Raw genomic sequence first — 6,430 nt, 5'->3', positions numbered from 1 at the left:
TCTAATATCTTCTGGGTCTGTTATGGTGAGCAAAGCAGCAGGTTTGCTCATAGTAAAGAGTAAATTTGTTTATAAAATAAGCCAAAAAAAAAAGCTAAATTATTACTTTAAAAAAATTATAATAAAAAATTATTAACAAAAATTATTATTTTTCCTCCTCCATGAGGAGGGAAAAAAAGAGGTATTGCCACATTTTCTTCTCTAAAATAGTAGTAATATAAGCATATATATATATATAGCAGCTACTAGGGTGTGCATGGTTCTAAGTGCTTAATGTAAATAAACTCACTTCATGTTCATAATGGTAAAGAATCCACCTGCAATGCAGGAGACCCAGGTTTGATCCCTGGGTAGGAAAGATCCCCTGGAGAAGGGAATGGCAACCCATTCCAGTATTCTTGCCTGCAAATTCCATGGACAGAGGAGCCTGGTGGGCTACAGTCTACAGGGTTGCAGAGTCAGACATGACTGAATAACACACACACTCACACACAATGCTCATAAAAATCTTTTGATTATAGCTCAGTATAATTTTCCTCCTTTTCTAGAAATAGGGAAATTGAGGCACAGAAAGTTTAGATAATTGTCCAAGATCTCACCGCTACTGACTGGCAGCAGAAGAGTTAACAAGGGACAGTGTGGATGTCATAAAGAGAGGCATACACTCAGACACCTGAAGAGTAAATGATGTACACCTCACCAAGATTTCACTTAATCTTTAGCATCTTTCTTGTCCCACAGTCCATCCACTTTCAGTTCAGTTCAGTTGGTCAGTCACGTCTGACTCTCTGCAACTCCATGGACTGCAGCACGCCAGGCTTCTCTGTTCATCACCAATTCCCAGAGCTTGCTCAAACTCATGTCCGTTGAGTCGGTGATGCCATCCAACCATCTCATTCTCTGTTGTCCCCTTCTCCTCCCGCCTTCAATCTTTTCCAGTATCAGGGTCTTTTCCAGTAAGTTAGTTTTTCACATCAGGGGACCACAGTATTGGAGTTTCAGCTTCTGCATCAGTCCTTCCAGTGAATATTCAGGACTGATTCCCTTTAGGATGGACTGGTTGGATCTCCCTGCAGTCCAAGTGACTCTCAAAGAGTCTTCTTCACCACCACAGTTCAAAAGCATTAATTCTTTAGTGCTCAGCCTTTTTTATAGTCTAACTCTCACATTCATACATGACTACTGGAAAAACCATAGCTTTGACTAGATGGACCTTTGTTGGCAAAGTAATGTCTCTGCTTTTTAATATGCTGTCTAGGTTGGTCATAGCTTTTCATAGCCTTTTCCATCCACTGTAGTGCCTGTGTAAGTGAAGTGGCACATTCTAACAGAATGTTACAGGCTGCATCATGGAAAAGGCACTGGGAAACCAGGCTGGCCACACAGGCTGCTCAGTGGATGCCAGAAAGTGTCCTCAGAAAGTGGTGTCCAGAATAGCACCAAGGCCCTGAGAGAAAAGATGGAAGGAAACTGGAGGGCATTATCATCTTTGAGAAAGCTGACACAGCCTTCTAAGTTAGTAAGCTGCACATACCACATGCAATGGGGTCTCTCCTTTATCAGCCACTTCAGTACTAAGGATTTTGCATGTTTGGCTTGTTTTCCTTTACAAAGGTAGTATAAGCGCCAAGATGCAAACTGTGTAAGAGCCACAATCAAGTTTCTTATGCTATTTTCTGGATGTAGGATGGAGTTTCCAACTCATACCCCTCATGGGAGTGTGTTTGACACAATTTTTCTGGAGGAAAGCTGCGAATCTGAATGTACTCTGGGCAAAGTATTCTTACATGCCTGTAACAAGTCAGTATCTGAGTGCCACTGCAGTCAAAAACAAATGCAACTCATTTTCTCTGCCAGTTAACTCTCTTATTCTGAAGTTTTGATGAGCAGACTCAATGAAACTTTTTATCTGAAGATCCCGATCTTTGGGAGTTCTGCAGTCTTTCAAGTTACACTGCTCAGCTGCTAAGTCACTTCAGTTGTGTTCGACTCTGTGCGACCCCATAGACGGCAGCCCACCAGGCTCCCCAGTCCCTGGGATTCTCCAGGCAAGAACACTGGAGTGGGTTGCCATTTCCTTCTCCAATGCATGAAAGTGAAAAGTGAAAGTGAAGTCGCTTAGTCGTGTCCGACTCTTAGTGACCCCATGGACTGCAGCCTACCAGGCTCCTCTGTCCATGGGATTTTCCAGGCAAGAGTACTGAAGCACCCACTAAATGCAAGGTGTAGAATGCTTCAGGTGGCTGTGTGCCTATAGAATTAGTTTACTTGCTTTGTATTTGATACATTCACATATCAAGTCTTTAAATGTAGTAAATGTATAGACTTATACAGTTGATGGTTGTATGGCTCATTAGTGGATGAAGAAGATGATGCAATCAGTGTTGTTCCAGAAGAAAACCCAAAAGGGACAGGTTCAGGCAAGATCAGAACTTTCCAGTAATTAGAACTCAAAAATGAGATGAGGTGCCTGCGAAGGGCTGAGTAACTCTCAGTAAAAGCAATCTGACCATAGGTCAGGAGTCCTTCCTGGACCAAATGACTTCTAATATTCCTCCCGTCCCAGTGCTAAGACTGGTGATTACTGTCACAGAGAACTTGATTTTTTTTTTTTATGTTCATAGACATCTAAGCATTTGGAAATTTAACAGAATCATTTTTAGTAGTAAGAAATTGAAAGCCAGAGCTCTTAGTTAATTTTATGAATCATGCAATCTTAGTTTTCTAAATACTCTGGATAAGTTGGCAAACCCTCTGCAGTGCTGGGACTCAGAATCATGGCTGAACAAGTGTGTGAGTTGTGGCCCATGAGGATCTTGGCATGTGCAAGGAATAGATACACTGGAGAGGAAGGAAGGGGAAGGAGGAAAAGTGGAAGAACACAAGTGACAGTAATCCTGATACCAAAGCAATCATCAGAACAACCTTATCAGAGAATCATGACAATTCCCATTTTTTACTTGGAGGAACTGAATCTCAAGGTCATGAGCTCCAAGGCCATCAGTAAGTGGCAGAGACTGGGCACAGACTGCACTGCTGTGACTCCTGATTTAGTTTGCCCCTATGTAAGGTGGGCTCACCTGTGCATCAGCTTGCTCAGTTTAGCATGGGTGGCTCTGTATTAATGATGGGTCTAAGAAGAGAAGTTCATTTCTGAACCCTGCCATAAGTCTCATGAATTTAAAATATCAGTACTTTGGCAAGTATATTGTTCAGCCTTGACTGAAACTCACCTTTCTTTATATGATATGAAAATAATATTAATGAGTCCTATTTTTTTTGCCATACCACATAGCTTGTTAGATCTTAGTCCCCCAACCAGGGACTGAACCTGGGCCATAGCAGTGAAAGTGCAGAGTCCTAACCACTAGACAGCCAAGGAATTCCCTGTATCTATTCATATTATAGACTCAAACTCCCATTTTGAAAGACTAAGAGAAAATAGAAACGATTGAATCCATAATAAAAAGAAAGTATAGAAATCAAGCTTTGATTTTGCTTTTTGACTCAAGCTTTGATATATGTTTCTCTATGTTCAAAACATAATGTTTTCTTTGTGTTTGGTTATGTTTCTCTATTATAGAAAGCATGAAATAAAGAAAACCCTCTCACAAACTTTTCTCACATTATTCCATACAGAGAGGGCTGCAGACTAATTAAATATGGGTGTACTGGCTATCAGACAAACCTTTTCCTTTCTCTCTTCAAAACAGAGTAGAAACATTTGAGACCAGCATAAGATCTGTTACTCTAGGACACTAATTCCTAACTGGAAATGATTCTGTCCCTTCCTCCACCCCAGGAGGACATCTGACACTTTCTAGAGATATTCTTATTGCCACAGCTGGGAATGATACTGGCTTCTAGCAGGTAAAAGTCAAGGATGCAGCTAAACTTCCTACAATCCACTGACCAGCCCAGTGACAAATACTTATTTGGCCCAAATTGTCAATATTGCTAGGGCTGAGAAACCCTGGTCTAAGGCCTGGTAAAATGCTTGGGAGTTTACATACCTGGGCACCCCCATTTGCAAAATCTTCTAACCCTCCAAACCTAGGGACTCTCAACACAGCAGAGCTGCCTAGAGCTCTGTGGAAAGAGAACATCTTGCCTGTATTCTCCATTAATTTTTACAAGTTCATAAACTGGGCTTAGATAATTATTTCCACTGTCTTCTTTCTCTATTTTTTTCTCATTATGCAAAGGCCAGCAGTATTTTGAGAATTTTTGCTTATCTGTTACTTTACATGATTTTTCATGGTTTGATTTTTAGGCCAGACTTTTACTTTTTACTGAATTTTATTTTTTTACAAGAAGAAAATGTGGAAGAAGATTTGGAAAAAAAAAAAAAACCCTCGTAAAATGTCTAATCTCTCTAAGAATAAGAACAATTATTGGAAACTTATGTCTCAGGTTTTCCGAATTAACACAAAATGGTTTCTGAACAACTACTCAAATGACTATTTCAGTAATATTCTCAATATTTATTATTTTTAAAAGTTTGGTATTTAAAAAAATTCAATCTTATTGATTCAAGAACTGGACTGAATCCAAGAAGTATGCCAAAACAAGAGCTTGGTAACATAAAGTAGTTTTAAGACTTAAAAAAGAAATGTTGAAAAAGAGTGCAAAAAGGTCACAGATAACAACAACAAAAAAATCATAAAAGGTGATAGAACTTGACTAACTAGGTGAAAAGGTAATGAGTATAAAGTCCAGGTATGACATTTATGATTTTTGAGACAGTCTGTCTCTATCACTTAAGCTTTGGCAAAATCCCCAGACCCACAGAGAAGCCTGAGTCATCTCTCATCCCTTTATTCTCTGTAAAAGGTGACCTGGGTGTATATTCTGTGACTGACTATGCTGAACATGCTGAAAAATCTGAGAGTAAAAAGCCAATGACATCAACCCCAGAGTGAGAAACATATTATTTCCTGGTAATGCATTCGGCCTTATCATACAAACTCGATTCTTCTGGTCTTATGTTCCTTCAAATGTTCTAAACTTAGAGATGTGCTGAAAATTTCTCATCTGTGCAACTTTTAGCGTTGTTTGCTCTGTGTGGGTTTGGTATGAATCAACGAGAATCTGGAGGTTATTTGTCAAGCCAAGAGACAAAGTCAGATAATCACAAAGTTGGCCCGAGCTTTGAGTTCAAAAGGATCATGATAGTTTTGCTGAACTAAGAAATAGTAGGGAATTTAAGGTAATGTGAGTGCTAATGCAAGAAAACCGCTGACCACAGTAACAAAATATCATCTAAAATGGTCTATAGAAACAGAGGATGGCTTCACTCAGATCCTCATGCAACGCCCACTCCTTCACTGAGGGACAACTTTCGACTAAAAGACTTTCCCTGGGACTTCCTGGTGGTCCAGCACTTAGGACTCTGCACTTCCAAAGCAGGGGCCGTGGGTTGGATCACTGGTCAGGGGACGAGATCCCATATGCCATGGAGAGCTTTCAAAAAACAAAAAAGACTTTCCCCAACTGCTCCTTACAGAGGCACTTAGAAAAATGCGAAGTGACTTTTAGTTTGATCCAGTCATTCTGTTCCTTAGCTGTAAGTTATAAATGCATTTATGTTTGATGGAAATCTGTCTGAAGAATATTCATTAATCTTGAAGTTAACTTATGTTATTGTCCTTCATATTCTAAACATGAACAGCATTAAATCAAGCTAATTTTTTCTAACATAAAAAAAAATATAGCAGTAAATAAAAAATGGATCTCCATTACTATTAGAATCCATCAATATTTGTATTGATTTTACAGAGGCTTTTGTTTTACAGCTTACTTTTGTTAAATTTATATTTAAATTTTATGATATAAATTATATATATATATCTTCACAGATGGTGCTAGTGGTAAAGAATCCACCTGGAATGCAAGAGATGCAGACAGACACAGGTTTAATCCCTGAGTTGGGAAGATTCCCTGGAGGAGGGCATGGCAACTCACTCTGGTATTCTTGCCTGGAGAATCCCCATGGACAGAGGAGCTTGGTAGGCTATGGTCTGATGCAGAGGGTTGCAAAGAGTTGGACATGACTGAAGCGACTTTGCATGTAGCATGCATATATATATATCAAGCTGATAACACAACAAATATAATTTCATGGAAAATACTGGCTCATTTACATGAAGAAACTGTAAGTGATACAGTGTAGGTTTATTTACTTAAAACTTTTCAACTGATTTGTTTATTAATTCAGAAATTCTAATTAGGGATTCTATTTAAAATTATTCTTCTTAATAGATAAAATGTATTGTGTGCTCCTTAGGTTATCTGGACACATTATTTAAGCCTCACAATAGCCCCGAGAAGTAGGAACTAACATTATCTTCATTGAACAAATGCAAAAAATAAGGCAAAGAAATTAAGAAACTTGCCCAAGGTCAGGCAGGAGGTGGTGGAGTCTGATTTT

This window comes from Ovis canadensis, chromosome 13 (assembly GCF_042477335.2).
Source record: "Ovis canadensis isolate MfBH-ARS-UI-01 breed Bighorn chromosome 13, ARS-UI_OviCan_v2, whole genome shotgun sequence".
Lineage (NCBI taxonomy): Eukaryota > Metazoa > Chordata > Mammalia > Artiodactyla > Bovidae > Ovis > Ovis canadensis.
The sequence above is the reverse complement of the archived record's forward strand: the minus strand, read 5'-3'. Positions refer to the sequence as shown.